We start from the raw sequence: 16,450 nt of genomic DNA, 5'->3' as shown, positions 1-16,450 counted from the left end.
AGGTAAAAGCATTAAAATCCATCATTTGCTGGACTGCAATGCAAGTTTTGTGGTATATAAGAAACTGTGCCCGTGTGGATTATCTAATATAGGAAAGACGGAGCGTAAATTCAAAGAATGCATGTCAGCACATCGTTCTGCTATTAGGAGTGCCCTAGGCACAGGAAAGAGTGACCAACTGGTTGCTCGCCATTTTTTAGAAATGAAGCACCCACTTAATAATATTCGCTATAGCATGATAGATCATATTGAACCTATGTTAAGGGGTGGAAATAGATCATTAAACTTACTCCAAATGTGTAGCTAGATGGATAGCCAGATTAGAAGTTATCCACCCTAAAGGACTCAAACTATCCCTTATGGATGCTTTCTATAGAAAGAACAGGTTCTTATAGAATTACTAAACTTTTTGGAATGCGTTTGGATTTTTTTGGGATGTAATGGTTTTCTAGTAAGGGATTAAGGGGTCTATTCATCATAACTTAAAATTCTCTGGAGGTAATTAGGCTAGAATTTTGCAATAAATAGATAGAGGTTTTGGCATAATCATGGCTACATAGTCTATTTAGTGTGCTCCTATGCACACCTGGAGGGTGGAGGGACCTACCCTCAGAGGTTACCTGGGCGCGGTGGGTAGGCCCATAACCATAGCCTTGATTATGCCGAAACCTCTATCTATTTATTGCAAAATTCTATTGCAAAATGTATTGTATTATATATAATTAGTAATGTTGGAGTTGTGCACCTGTAACTCTTCTTGTGTTTGCAGTATACATATATAAAAACATGGAATGTCCAAAAAATGAAAAGAAATAATCTACAAATAATTATAAATGAATTAATAAATAAATATAAATAAAAAACACATATAAACAGCAATAATAAGAAGTTATTTTATGAATGAATGGGTAATAATTCTGAAGGACTGAGATGTAATCAAAGATGTTCTGTGTCCCAGATAATAAAATGATAGTCTATAGACATAACGTAGTCAAGTACAACAAATGTGAGTAGTTATTACAGGTTGTAGATGATACCTGTAAATTGGCAACAGTGTGTCCACCACACTCTAATTGTTGTATCCATTTTGGTGTCCACGTGTAGTAAGTAACATGGAGCTTTAGTAGTAAATGACATAAGCTACTGTATCTCAAAGTGGCTGTGTGTCTCCCCATCGGACACCACGGGACTTGGTCAATTAAGTGAGTAGGTGTAATTGCCGACCAGTGTGGAGGTCTCAGGCCTCTGATAGTAATCCAGCTCAATGTCTCCCTGCTCGGCTCACACGTAGAGGTGACCGCCCAGGTAACACAGGGCTATGGAGGTGCTGGGGATGGTATTACCATACATGTAAGTGGTATGCATTGCCGCGACTTGAAAGGAATCCCCTCACCGGATAGCGGGGTGGCAAGCACTGGACACAAAACGTACTTCAAAATAACTGGTAACAGCACAAATATAGCAATGGGCAGCAACGTGTTTCATCCCTATCCTGGGACTTTAAGCTATTTCTGGCTATTATATTAATCTAATTATAAATTTTTTCTGTTTACCAATGCAGTATTTTACTTTCTGTATATGCTTTGTGTGGGGTTGCAGTTTTTTCCCCTTTGATATTTACCACTGTAGGTACAGCTCTTAATACCAGTGTGCTTTCAAGTGCTAGGGTTTTCTTTCTCCTTTTTATATATAACCGTTTTGGCACTCCCAACAATAGGTCCCAACTGTGGTCGGTGCCATCACAAATATCCAAACCATTTAGCCAAAGGTGCGGCACTCAGGACTCAATAAAAGTCACTCGGACACTGGAGGTAGGTATTAGCAACATTTCAGTAATCAAACTGTCTTCAGGTTACAATTATAAAAAACCTACTTGCATATGTTGTTACTCACCCCTCGTGTATCATGCCAGCTTCCCGGGACGGGACTGCACACCGGCGCGTAGTCGCCTCCTGCTGATGTCATCACATCAAACGTCCTGACGCAGCACATCACTGATATCTCCTGGTTAAGTCCCCCTGCGTTAGTTTCCACACTCCCCATACATTAGTATGGGGATATGGAAGTTATGGTATTCATCAAATTCCAAAAATTATGTATTTTTGGAATTTGATGAAGGTACTATCCGCCATTGTGAGGTGACAAATAGCAATGACACTTACCTGTGCCAGCATGTGCATGTCTCCCGGTGTCTTCCTCCAGCACTCTGGTCCGTCCTCTGGCTCCAGTGACTGCACGGATACTGTTCTCCCAGCAGAACACAATAAAGTTTAGAAAAAAAATAACTTTTCAAATAACAAAATCCAAAGCTTTAAACACCTTCTAACGACTTGTAACCTACTAAACTAGGTCTCCCATCTCCAATTTGACCAAGCATAAGCATGCTCAGTTATCCCAATCTGACCTTTGGTTCTACATTAAGGGCCTAATTCAGACCCGCTCGCGTGAGCTGAGCGCTCGCAAGCGGGTCGATGTTATCCCAGTGTGCATGCGCACGACAGAGGCGGCTCCGTCGTGCGCATACGCGAAACTCGGATGTTAGCCCAGTGTGCATGCGCACGACAGAGGCGGCTCCGTTGTGCGCATACGCGAGTCTCGCTACAAAGGGGGCGTGCTGTCGATGGTGAGTGACAGCACGCCCCCTTTGGTGGGCGTGCTGGGGGCATGGCTGGCCAGACGGAGGCATTCCCATGGGATCGCCTACCGTCTGGGGCCAGCCCCACTGACATCACAAGTGATGTCAGTGGGAGTGCTTTCAGCTCTGATAGAGCCAAAAGCACTCCAGGGCTTGCGGAAACAAGACCCTACCACAAGGGTCTCGTCGCAAGCCCGATGGGCGCGATGGTCTTGATCATCTTCCTGGCCGCTCGCTATAGCTGTGGGTGGTCACCCACAGCTATACGGGCGGCCAGGAGGCCCCTCTAAAAATTCAGAGGGACGGCCCTGATTCAGAGTGAGCGCTCTGTCAGAGCGTCTGGCTCTGAATCAGGGCCTAAGTCCCTTGGGGTTGGATATATAATTATCTCCCATATAGGTCTTAATCATGGGTAGGACTTCTCAATATTGGATGAAAAACAAACAAAATATATATATATATATATATATATATGGCTACAGATGGATCTTATCTATGTTGGTGCACCTAAAGTCTGATGTGATGCTCCAATAATTGAACTTTGCCATACTACTCCAAATGTAGATTGAATATAGAAAGACAGGAAGACTAACAAAAAAAAGGCATTAGTAAAAGACTTACTCATACTACATTGGGTATAGTCCAGTGCACCCCATAGTTGGGGTACACCTGTACTATAACTTGTCAATGTCATGGCCACGGGATCCATCGCTAATGCAGCGACTGACGTCTGCTTGCACAATGGCGGGCCCCGCTGAACACCCCACTAATTAGGACATAGTGTATTACCTGTAAAATCATTCGGTGCAAGTAAAGTCCAATGCTAAATTGAGTCCCTTGGGATGTAAAGTGTTCAACTTAAAAATCCAAGAGGACTCTCCCAAACACAAACATTTGAATCTATCACCCCCTCGTTTTGTACCGAGGATTTGCTCGATAATGGTTAGCTTAAGGCCTGTAGGATTGGCTGCATGAGCAAATGAAAAATGTCTTGAGACACTATGATTATGAAGTTTCTTTATGATATTCAATCTATGTTCCCTAAATCTCAATTTGAGTGCTCGAGTTGTTCTTCCTACATATTGTAATGAGCATGGACACTCTAAAACATAAATACAATAAGTCGACTCGCAGTTCAAAAAATTGAGAAATAGGAAAAGTTTGTTGATTAGAAGTCGAGATTACATGAGTACTTTTATTTTGAATGTAGCTACATGTTTAACAAATGGATTTATTACACTAGAAACATCCTAATGGTTTTGATGGTAACCAAGTATTAGCTGCTGACCTGTTGGTAATAGTCTGTCTTAATTCACTTGGGGCTAGAATATTTTTCAAGTTTGTGTTCCTACTAAAGATGACATTAAGGGTATCCTGAATACATTTCGATAGGATAGGGTCCTGTCTAAGTATAGAGTAGTTCGATTTAATAATCTTTTTTAGTTTACCCGATTTGTTATTATATTTTGAGATAAATGGAACAAAATCTCCTTCACCTTCAGTTTTTCTGATGTTTTTCATCCTACTCTCCGACCTTTCTATTTTTGCTTGTAGTATTTCAGGTCCTTGTACCTTTAACAAATGAGATCTATTTAAAGATGAGGCATTCATTTTTTCTTCCTCTAATAAAATTTCAGGATACCCCCGCTTTCTAAAGTCATTTAGCATTTCTTCCATTTCCTCCACAAGCAAGGCCACCTCATTTTTTTATTAGATCATGATGTATAAAAAAATTAAAAAACCTCCTCCAGATCAAAGATGTCTTTTAGGAACTGAAGAACTTGATCCTAGATTGATCTTCCCTCATACATTTCTTTAAGAATCATAACATTAAATGAAATAAATTAAAAAACGAATCAATCCTTCCGTCCTTTCCCTGTCTTCAGTCCATAAACATTCCAACTCCTTTGGGTCTCTGACCTAGTTAAGGAAAACATTCTTGGTTTTTAAAATTCCTAGGGGTCGTATAGTTTATTAAACTGCCATCCTGTCTACCACTGCAATGCCACTCTGTGCCATGTTCGAAGATGAACTGCCACATGTTAGTGACGCCCACTGCTGTCGCTTAGCTTAGTCAGCCAGCTAGCTGGATGCAACCTTTTGGCCCTAAACTAGATGAAAAAAATCAATATTGTGAGCTGTGAGCTGGTCAAAATTGACTAGAAATGAATGGAAATAAATGTTATTGAGGTTAATAATACTGTAGGAACAAAAACAGGCCCAAATGATGTGATTTTAGCTGTTTTTATGATTTATTTTTTTTAAAATACGGATCCAAAAACAATAAACAAAACACGGAAGGGCGGTTTTGGCAAAACCAATCCAGATCCAAAACATGAGGAGATCCAGATCCAAAACCAAAACCGGGGGGTCGGCGCACATCTCTAAATGTTATATATTTATATGTATTCATTCTAGAAACTTTCACTAACCTTAGATTAGAGTGAATATTATGAAAGAGATAAGACTGTACTAAAGAAATAACATTTCTACTTAAGAAATGTTTACATATTCAGTTTAGAAAGTTGCATTTGTAATAACTAATATTGATGTAGAACAGTTCTAATTGTAATAACTAACATATAAAAAGCCTTTATAGCGAATCATCAAATGGCCTCCGTGCACTCGCTAGTTCGTTCTGACATATGTTTCAAATGAGAAATACATGTGTGGAGATAACGAAGACTTATGGATAGCATCCAAATATCCAAATGAGCTTGGATAAGTAGCATCCCATGTAATTACTGACCAATGATGATCGCTAGGTGAAGCCAAGGCCACCAAGATGGAGGATGCATCCAATCAAGTTCTGGATATTCCACTATAATGATTAATATTTAAAAGTAATTAATAGAGAAAAGTAGAAATATTTTGACTAAAGGCTGTTAGAGGGGACTGGGGATTGAAGCTATAGGAAGACATGCTGCTGTACATAACTATAGACGCTTTCTTTGTACTATCGTGTATTTGTACTTTACTTATTTTCTGTTCAAGAATTGTTAAGTATAAGTAAAATTTGTATTATTATCTAACACTTGACTGGACATTGAATAATGTATACAATGTTTATTTACTGTTTATTAAAAAAAACTATCTTAATCTTTAACCATCGTATGACTATGTGAGTGTAAGTGATCTGTATTATTACGCTATCTTCACGGTGGTGTGTCCAGTGAGATTCTGAATTCAAGTATTACACTGGTTAATGCTTGAAGGAGGAATAGATAGTTCCAAGTACCAAGTGAAAAACACATACAAGTTGAGTCTCCGAAATACGAAATATTCCGAAATACAGATTTTTTTTGGCATGACTGAAATAATGAAACCTTTGATTTTTGATGGTTCAATGTACACAAACTTTGTCTAGGCACAAAGTATTGCAAATATTGTATAAAATTACCTTCAGGCTGTGTGTATAAGGTGTTTATAAAACATAACTGAATTTTATGTATGTACACAAACTTTGTTTGTGCCACAAAATTATTGAAAATATTGTATATTGTAGGCTGTGTGTATAAGGTGTATATAACACATAAATGCATTCTGTGTGTATATTTGGATCCCATTCCCAAGATATTTCATTATGATATGCAAATATTCCAAAATACGGAATATTCCATTATCCAGAATACCCCAAGCATTTTGGATATCGGAGACTCAACCTGTAATAACACTATAAGGCCATAGACAGCAGTGTGTGAAACACGTGTGAGAGAATAAGGTGGTTATAGGAAATAATACATTCCCATAAAAAGAGACCTTATCATCACCTTCAGCCAAGCCCTTAAGACTCACCTTTTCCTAAAAGTGCTTCAGCCCTCCTCAAAGCCCATTACTCTTCCTCTCTGACCTCCCACCTACTATATATTTGCCAGCTTAGACTCCTGGTTTCATAATAAAGATTTTCTTTACTTACACCCTGGCATTGGTGGAAAATACATTTCCTTATTATGAAAGGTTTTGAAATCAACAAAAAAGTCAACTAACACAGAGTGCGCTCTACATATGTTTATTTCTGCTGTACCTTATATACAGTAATTACAGCAAAGAGAAGAGTGTTATATCAGGACTTTATCTCATCAAATATAAGAAATACAGAAAACACTATAAGCATATTCTCTATTTAATTTTGTGTTTCACTAACATAAAGTCTGGTGAAGAATGAAGAAATCTGGTCACTGTGCAATGGACTTGCCTTACCTATAACTAGGTGAATGGAAAGGTTACACATAGCATCTGTAACACTAGTCACAAACGGGATGTAGTCATAATGTCAACATTTACAATATCAACATTCAGAATGTTGACACCACAATGTCAACAGTTATGATGTTGACATTGTTGCAATGTCAACAGTCAACATGTCGGCATCTGCAGAATGTCACTATGGGGTCTATTTACTAAGCAGTGTTAGGAGACAAAGTGATAAGTCAGTGATAAGGTGCCAGACAATCAGCTCCCAACTGTCATTTTTCAAACACAGCCTGTGAGATGACAGGAGCTGATTGGCTGGCACCTTATCATTTTTTACTATGTCTCCTAACACTGCTTAGTAACTAGACCCCTATGTATGTTCACAATGCCGACATCTGTCATTGTCATCTCAAAATTCTGCAGGGACTGAGTGTTTTGGGTTATGCTGCAGAAGCAGAAGATTAGGGTTAGGATATGGGAGGGGAGGTTTAGGGTTAGACATTAGTGGGTGTAAGGTTTAGGCTATGGGAGGGGAGGATTAGGCACTAGAGGAAGGGTTATGGTTAGGTTATCGGACGAGGTTAGGTAAGGTTAGGCTATGGGAGGTGAGAGCTAGGGTTAGGCTACACTAGGGAAAGGGTTAGAGTTAGGCTATAGGAGGGGGTTAAGGTTAGGGACTAGGGTTAGGAATAGGGTTAGCTATGGGAGGGTGTTAGGGTTAAACGCTAGGAGAGGTATAGGGTTAGGCTATGAGGGGTGTTAGGGTTAGGCTGTGTGATGGGAGGGTTAGGGTTAGGTACTAAGGGGAGGGATAGGGGCAGGCACTAGGAGGAGGGAAAAGGGTTAGGCTATAGGAGGGGAGGGTTAGAGGTAGGCATAGGGAGAGTAAGGGTTAGACTGCACTGGGGGAGGGATAGGGTTAGGCTATGAGGGGTGTTAGGGTTAGGCTGTGTGAGCATTAGGTACTAAGGGGAGGGATGTGTTAGCATTAGGTACTAAGGGGAGGGACAGGGGCAGGCACTAGGGGAGGGATAGGGTTAGGCTATGGGAGGGGAGGGTTAGAGGTAGGCATAGAGAGTGTAAGGGTTAGACTGCACTGGGGGAGGGATAGGGTTAGGCTTCAAAAATGGAGGATAGGGTTAGGTACTAGGGGGAGGGTTAGAGTTAAAGATTTACATATAGTCACTGCCGGAAGCACCACAGGATAATCATTTTTCTGGATTCTGGATGTTATAAGGGGATGCAATCTGGATGTCTACAATCACAATGTTGACAGTAACTCTGTAGAAACAGGAAAACCAGTTTTGGTATACCGCCATGGTTAAAATGCTACCGACAGCATTTTAACCATGCGGACATTATAACTTTAAACATGTTACTGTAGGAAAATACTTAAGGTAGAGATGAGCGGATTTGGTTCCCTGAGAACCGGACCCACCCGAACTTCGGGGATCCCTTGGGTTTTCCTGCCTGACTCGGATCTGAAAATGAGGCAAAACGTCATCATCCCGCTGTCGGATTCTCACGGGTTTTGGATTCCATTTTTCATTCCTGCTGTGGAGAGTGAAGAGAGAGGGAGCTGGGAGCTGTGCTGGGCTGTTGTTATTGTCAATACTTAATAATTGTTACTGGCTGGCTGTTGTCTATAGAGGGGCTGGCTGGCTGACTGTCCTTAGGGGCTGGCTGGCAGTCATTGTCCTGTCCATAGGGGCTGGCTGGCTGTAGTGCTGTGTTGTCCAGGGGGTGCTCTGTCCTTCAGGGGTGCTCTTCACCCACCCGCAGTGTGAAAAAAATTAATGTTAGGCACACTTGGCATCAGTGCAGGGGTGCTGTGCTGCTGTCTGTTAAGGGGCTGCTGCCTCTTTTCAGGGGTTCACCCCAGTGTTTGAAAAAAAAAACAATTTTTTTTGTGTGGCATGTTAGCCACACCTGTCATCGGCGTAGGTGCCCAAATTAAAAAAACATTTTTTTGTGTGTGCGTGCCACGGTGTCAGCCACACCTGGTTGTCACTGTCATCGGCGTAGCTGCGTAGGGGTGCTGTGCTCCTGTTGAGGGGCTACTGGCCAAAATAATAAATAAACATTTTTTTAGTGTGCGTGTCAGCCACAGGTACCTTATGGATTCTCTACAGGAGAAGGGGACCGATGCTACAGGGATACATAGGTGAATATGTGTACATGTACTGTATGTGTATGTGTGTGTACATGTATGCTTATTAAACATACTGTGTACGGTGTATGTGTGTTTCTTTCAACATTTCTTTATAGGTCAACTACAGATCCCAGTGGGCCCTTAATGCCCCACATGCTGGTACTTGTGGTTCTCCAAGTACCAGCATGCGGGGGAGGCTTGCTGGGACCTGCAGTTCTACTGTAAAGACAATGTTAAACATATTCATTTTTTACACTACATTAACACAATCAACCCACCACCCAGGCGTGGCGGGGATAGCCCCGGGCTATCAGCCTACGATAGGGGTACCCTGGAGAATGAGACCCCTTTATTGGAGGGGTCCCCAACTCCCCAGGGATCCCTGGCCTGGGCTGACTAGTGGTCAGGGCTGATGCTGCAGCTTGGTGGTCCAGTGATAGGGCTCCCCTGGTTGTGGCTCTGTGAATTACAGGGAGACCCTATGCAAATTTTTCCCTATAATTCCAGAACCAGCACTGGTTCCCATAGCCCAGTGCTGGTTTAACTAAGTACAGTGAGATCTTATGCAATTTTTTCCCTGTACTTAGTCAACCAGGACTGGGTTTGAAAAGTCCGGGGCTGGTTATGTTTTGGGGGTGGACCTCACGTCATTTTATTTGAACATTTAACTCTTTATTTGCATTTTACAGTCAGATACATGCAGGCATCTCACTGATGTCTACATGTATCTGTCAATCCGACCTGGTCATACTTAAATTGAAAGCATGAAGCAGGTCTATTCATTTGGTGATTTGAAGTTTGATTTCAAGTCCGATTTTGAGGTCGATTTCAAATTGAATGATAGTAAATAAGGGTTTTGTGTGTTGGGCTATGTAAAAGTACCAATGTTTTCCCGATGTTTGATTTGAAATCGATTTGACTAAAATTCGATTTGAAATTCAATTTTACATTTGATTTGGCCTTTAGTAAATACCTAAATGCAAAATCGAATACAAATCAAATGAAAATCGCATGCCAAATCACTCAAAATGCCAAAATCGACCTTTAGTAAATTTACCCCTAGTGGCTAAAGTGCTTGGTTTGTTAAACTGTGCATGTCCTTTTTAATATCCCACATAAGAGTGGGTGGGAGGGACAATTCCATCTTGCACCTCTTTACTTTAAATTTTCCACAATTTGGGGCATTGCCGACTGACATTATTATAGTTTATTAAACTGCCATCCTGTCTGCCACTGCTGTGTGGCAATGTTTCATAGATGTCCTGTATTTTATTAAATTGCCGTGCGTTTGTGCCCACAAACTAGAAAAGCAAACTGAGACTAATAAAATCTCAGTTCAAACCTTGTGCTCCACAAATTGTATATTGAAAAATAAATATAAATCTGAATTGTCATAACATATGCAAAAACCACTGATTCCCTGTTAGGGTACAGCGCTGCAAACCTTAATGCCAGCTGCTACTTCCACACACAAAACTACAATAAATGGAAGGATAGGTGCACTGCTGCTACTAAAGAATCAATTAACCTGATTGATCCACTTTGCAAACTTCTCTGAATCAAAAAACATTTAATATACACATGACAATACATAAAACATAATCATCATATACATAATTATTCTCTATAAATAGTATAATAAAAAGAGCAAATTAATGCAATGGATGTGATAGCTCTGAATCGCTAAAATAAGTGTATCTTAAACTGGATACTGTTGTTATTAATGGCTCACCACTCAGTGTAACAGCTGTGTTAAAAATCCAGGAAAGTCGTCCGAGTAACAGCTATAAGTGATTGCTGTACAAAAAGTTTCTTGCTAGAAGTGCTGTGTTGATTGTTGTATATTGCTTGAAATCCACAATAGCACTTGGTCACACAGTGAATGGTATAGAACGGTGATGACAGTGGCAGCAACTTCTCTATATTGGATGCCTAGTAGTTGCACAGATGTGTCAGTGGTTTGCTGCGATGTGTAGTGCGCCGGAGTGAATGGTATGAATCTTCCGCTCAGTGTAATAGGCACACTTAATCAAATGGTAACCCCACACCCTATGTCCACTGCTGTGTGCTGGTGGCAGTGGTAGACACTTCACGCACCTGGCTGGTACCACAATGGGACAGCAGTAACTGTCCTCGTCGATGCTGCAGCTGCACCGCTCACACCTGAGATCTCGTCGTCAGCTGCTGAAGTAAAGTTGGTTGCTGTACGGGATAAACGGCTCAGGCAAATGTAGTACCTGGCCGGTGAAGGCAAGCTTGCTCTCCCCCATGTCCTAAATCACAGCTGACAGCACTTACAATAAGTCGGCAAATTCCAGCGCTCTTAGAAGGAATTGGGTGGTGATTTGCAAGTAGATAAAATCCAATTTCAAAGTGGTATCAGAGCTTGTCACACTCAATAGAACCCCTTTGACGCGTTTCGCTCCTGCTCTGGGAGCTTTTTCAAGATAGAGGTACTCTATCCATATCCAGTCTTTAAATAGGGTTTGGAATAACATTAAACAACATCATCTGGTATCAGAGGAGAGACCGTAGAGAGAACATTAAACCAAGAAGAGTCAGTTTCAGAAAGGACGAATGGGAATATCCGTCCAGTTCCAGGACACATTATCAAGGACAAAAGAAAAATAATAGATATGAAAAACGTCTTCCTAGGTTTCAGAACTCTTATAGACGTCGTCCAAGAAGTACTTCTAGGGATTCCTTATATATCAAAGACGAGTGGCATATAAATGATGGAAGAAGATCAAGAAGTCCCCTACCCACCTACAATAGATTTCAACATATGAACAAACGTGATTTTTTAGACAGGAACAGAAGGAGAAGGAATTGGAATTAATAAGAAAACCCAGAAAACACAAAACTAAATCTTCACGGGGTTGCAGGGGGGGCAAGAAAAAAGAGAAAAAATGTCTTCCGGTCACTAATCAGGATCCTATAGAGGAAGAAACATGTATGAAAGTTTTCAATTTAAGTACTCATATACTTACTAAGGAAGAAAATTCTGTATTGGCAAAGGGGTTAAAATTTGCCCCAAATAATCAACTTGATAAATTTGGTACCTATCTTGACCTACAAAAATTTGTCAGAAAATTGTCCATTAAAAAATACTTCCTCAGTACGAATACCGAAGGGAAGAGTGAAAGAGAGTTATTCAAACCTAGATCCACTTTTAATCCCACCTTTAACCGTGGGTGTTTTGTTGACAGCTTTACGAGGGCAGTCAGTATGGATTTAGAGGGTATAAAAATGAAAAAGAAGCCTTATGAAAGGGACAATCTTACATATAAGGAAAGAAAGGCCCTCAAAGATCTAGGAAATAACCCAGAGATTGTCATAAAGCCAGCTGACAAAGGTGGGAGTATAGTGATTATGGACACCAGTAATTACAATACAGAGGTGATGAGACAGCTGAATGACACAGACACTTACTTACAAGCTACTTAAAAACAATCCTAGTGATAGAATTGAGAAACTCTTATTAAATCTACTAGCAAGGTATAAGGATTCAGGTACTATCACAGACCATGAAATGCAATATATGGTCATCTCACCACCTACTATTCCAGTATTCTACATTCTCCCGAAGATACATAAGGATCTTTGTAATCCACCAGGACGTCCAATTGTAGCAGGGACGAACTCGATAACGGCTAATCTATCTCACTTTGTTGATCACCACCTACAACCGGAAGTACTTAAACTTAGGTCTTATATTAAAGATACTTCTGACATACTAAATAAGACCAAAGACATCATATGGGATGAAGATTTTCTGTTAGTGACTGCCGACGTCAAAAGTCTCTACACTATCATTGACCATAATAAGGGCCTAGAGGCTGTCGATTATTTTTTGAAAAGGGGAGAGTTAGCAACAGAAAAAATAAGTTTTCTTGAGGAGGGCATTGAATTCATTTTGAAGAATAATTTTTTCTGTTATTTAGGAAATTATTACATGCGAACGAGAGGAACGGCCATGGGCACTCGGTTTGCACCCTCGTATGCCAACCTCTTCATGGGGTTCTGGGAAACAATGTTTATCTGGAATAATAATCCTTTTTTGGAGAATATAGTCTATTGGTATAGATACATAGACGACATTTGGTTCATATGGAAGGGAGATGAAATTACATTAGAATCCTTTAAAAAAAACCTTGGAACCAAACACCTTTAATATTGAATTAATTTATAATTCTAGTAAGGTGGAAGTAAACTTTCTGGATCTTACTTTTTATGTGGAGAATAATATTCTCAAAACCCGTAACTTTTCTAAAGCTACGGATTGCAACGCCTATATAGATTGTAAAAGTAATCACCACATGAATTGGCTAAGAAATATCCCGAAAGGTCAGGTCAGAAGGATAAGAAGAAATTGTACGGATGTGAAAGTTTTCCAAGATCAAATCGATACATATAAAAATAGATTCATCGCTAAAGGATGTACTGATAAAGAAATGGATGAACATATAGAAAATATGATCAATGTAGACAGGGAAACACTACTAAAACTGATGGGTTCTCAAGAGAATACTTCAGATTCCTTTAAGTTACCCTTTATTACTTCTTTTAATGTCCAACACAAAGAATTTGAAAAAATAATTCGGAGACATTGGAACTTACTCACTCGGGATCCTGTTTTAAAATCAGTAATTCCTCCTAAACCCAAGTTTGTTTATAGGTAGGCACCTAACATTAAGAACAAAATTGTTAAAAGTGCCATCCCGCCTAAAAGAACAGGAAGGGTGAAAACCAAAGGGTTCCATCGCTGTGGAACATGCCTAGTATGTAGATCTTTTACTAAACAAACTACAAAAATTGAAAATTTTTATTCTAAAACTGGGGAATCCCACCCTATACCAGATTTTATAACTTGTACTACAAAAAATTGTATCTATTTAATAGAGTGTACATGTAGTTTGTGGTATATTGGACGGACAAGCCGCTGCCTAAAAGACAGATGGTCAGAACACCTCAGAAATATCAAAAAGGGCTTTGAAAACCACTCTTTATCTGCTCATTTTAAAGAAATGCATAACAACTCAATTGGAAATATTAAACAAATGATTGGAATTAGGCAGGTGTGTAACCATTGGAGAAAGAATGATCAGGAAGCACGTTTGGCTCAGGTAGAAATTAAATATATATTTGATTTTAATACTCTCAAACCCAATGGTCTTAACACAGACTTTGAGCTAAAATGGTTTTTATGACAAATGTATTTTTATTGTCATTATCCTTTTTTAATTTACTAGTTTTAATTTTTTAGGATTTTATATTCTTAAAAAAAAAATTTTTGCTTTTATTTTCCCTGATCCAAGATGGCGGAAAGGGCCTCTTTTCACACGAAGCTTTTAGCTATTCACAAATGGCTTTTCTTTTTGTGCACACACCCCTGATAACACTTATATGCTACTAGTATTGAACCATTTTTTATTGGGGGTAGTAGCGGGAATCAAGTCCTTTATTGTGATGCGCATTTACCTTTTACGATACCGGAAGTGACGTTTGCGTGTCACTCCGGACCGGATGAAATAAGGTTCACTACACACCCGCCTCACATGGACAGGAAGTGACGCGTGCGTGTCATCACTTACCGGAAGCTAGCCACTTTCCGCGTTCCATTTTAGCGTTATACATTGCCTCTAAGTTTTAATTATGTTTATTGTTCTCTATGCACATATTTATAAGGTCTTTTATGTATTGTATGTGGATTTTACCATTTTCCAATATTATTTGTGTACATTTTGATTAATGTTGAATCAACCAATGAGATCTCTAGGGAGGGTATATATATGGACTTCACTCCACCATTCTTTACACCTTGAAAAAGACTGAAATTACAGTTGAAACGCGTTGGTGTTCCAGTTCAAGGTCTGATCCAGGAAGTGAAGCTCTTTTCAAAGACACTGCAGATCGTTTTGGGACTCTCTGTTCCTGTTTCTCAGGAAGGACCCCTATAGCGCTTTTGGTGTACTTTGTCTACACCCCCACTTTCTGGTACGCCTTGATTTTTATCAAAATACGGTGGATTTTATATGTCTTGCATTTACATGTTTTACGTTAATAAATGGTAATACACCAGGAAGGTCCCTTTCTTTTTCCTTTCTTTTATGTGCACGTGAGTGACATGGGATTAAGGAGACCTTCATGAAAAAAGTTTTCTGAACACAACGAAGCAACCCTCCTATTGTGACTACGGAGATAGTCCACAGAGACTCTTATTACACACTTTTTGTTGAAGTTTTTGTCACATTGTATATGAGTATATAGTGGCAGCATTTACAATTCTAACTCTATGTCCTTGTTTTTTGTGCGCTCTGGTGACTACATTGTGTTTTATATATCTCTTTTGGGATAATATTAGGGATTACCTTTTGCCATCAGTAGCTGCCTACTGTGAAGTGCAGATCCATATATTTTTATTGTTTATCATCTGGATTTACTTAATTAATTAATTATTTAGTTAACTCGCTTAATACCTGATTCAGAGAAGTGTTTTACCTGTCAATTAATTGCAATCATTTACAACAATCTCTTACCTAAACCTTTGCATATTAAATTCAATTTGGTACAATAATTATTAAATATTTATATATATATATATATATATATATATATATAAATATATATATATATATCTATATATATAAATAAATAGAATACTAATTGAATGAGATACAATAAAATAGTAATACAATTTAGAATAGATTACACTAAAAATTAAATAACATAAATAGTGATGATAATACTAATAGATGAAAAATGAAAAAATATATAATGAAAATCAATATAAATATAAATATTTTATAAAAAAGATATTTAAACATATATCACCAAAACATATTTAGATATATACAAAACAGTGACTATAGGAGAACTATTGGGGTTATTCCCCCCTACTCTCTAGTTAATATAGAGACCTAAATACATACATATTAATTACAGATTACATCTATATTATTTAATAGCAACTCCGAGTAGAATCTTAGAGTAGAATGTCCCCAAAAGATCTTAGTTTATCCACACTTTTCACAATTACATTGTTATTATTTATTTTATATTATATTTATATTCCTATTTTTGTTCAATAATTATTTAATATATATATTTCTCTTTATTATTGATTTAATCTGTTTTTGCAAACTTTGTATCATTACTCATCTTTATTTATACAATGTTCTATGTCTATTCTTTAAGACCCTTATATTCGTAAATTGGACAACCCGATTGTGCCACATGTATAGCACTGATTTACTGACCCCTTGCACTTGCTCGCAAAAAGAACTATTCCCTAAATAAAGGGATCCCTATTAGTGCCATAATAAATGGAAACACATAAAAATAGCACAAATCAACGATTTTAGCCACTGCTATCTAGCATTATCACATCAAATAGGGTATCACACCCATGTATAACTAAGACTGCTGAGTTCAGAGTATAAAGTATTCCCCAATACTCCACAATCCCC

Source organism: Taudactylus pleione, unplaced genomic scaffold (genome assembly GCF_031769625.1).
Source record: "Taudactylus pleione unplaced genomic scaffold, aTauple2 ptg000627l, whole genome shotgun sequence".
NCBI classification, from domain to species: domain Eukaryota; kingdom Metazoa; phylum Chordata; class Amphibia; order Anura; family Myobatrachidae; genus Taudactylus; species Taudactylus pleione.
This window is presented reverse-complemented; position numbering follows the sequence as displayed.